This window comes from Bison bison, unplaced genomic scaffold, assembly GCF_000754665.1.
Source record: "Bison bison bison isolate TAMUID 2011002044 unplaced genomic scaffold, Bison_UMD1.0 scf7180017864302, whole genome shotgun sequence".
Classification (NCBI taxonomy): Eukaryota; Metazoa; Chordata; class Mammalia; order Artiodactyla; family Bovidae; genus Bison; species Bison bison.
The window spans coordinates 1,043,001-1,043,843 of record NW_011494874.1 but is presented as its reverse complement, the minus strand read 5'-3'; positions in this window follow the sequence as shown (position 1 = coordinate 1,043,843).

Sequence of the window (843 nt, the reverse complement as noted above, 5' to 3'; positions counted from 1 at the left end):
AGAATGGACTGGTTGGATCTCCTGCAGTCCAAGGGACTCTCAAGAGTCTTCTCCAACACCACAACGTTCAAAAGCATCAATTCTTCGGTGCTCAGCTCAGCCTTCTTCACAGTCCAACTCTCACATCCATACATGACTACAGGAAAAACCATAGCCTTGACTAGACGAACCTTTGTTGGCAAAGTAATGTCTCTGTGTCCAACTCTGTGCGACCCCATAGACAGCAGCCCACCAGGCACCCCCGTCCCTGGGATTCTCCAGGCAAGAACACTGGAGTGGGTTGCCATTTCCTTATCCAAAAGAAACCTGAGCGCCAAAGAATTGATGCTTTTGAACACTGGTGTTGAAGAAGACTCTTGAGAGTCCCTTAGACTGCAAGGAGATCAAACCAGTCCATCCTAAAGAAAACAGTCCTGAATATTCATTGGAAGGACTGATGTTGAAGCTGAAACTCCAATACTCTGGCCACCTGATGCCAAGAACTGACTCATCCGAAAAGACCCTGATGCTGGGAAAGATTGAGGGCAGGAGGAGAAGAGGACAACAGAGGATGAGATAGTTGGATGGCATCACCAACTCAATGGACATGAGTTTGAGTAAATTCTAGGAGTTGGTGATGGACAGGGAGGCCTGTACCTTCCCACCATCCTCCACACACCAGACACCAGGTGCCACCCGTCTGCCACCATCCACAGTCCACCAGCCTAGGAGGCAGGAGGGCCTGCCTGGACCCGGCCCCTGGACAAGCCAACACACGGCCCCAAAATGCAGGCAGCTGAGTGCAGTCCGAGCTGCATCTGGGGCAGAGAGGCGCCCCGCCCGCAACGCACCGTTTCCTTGGGA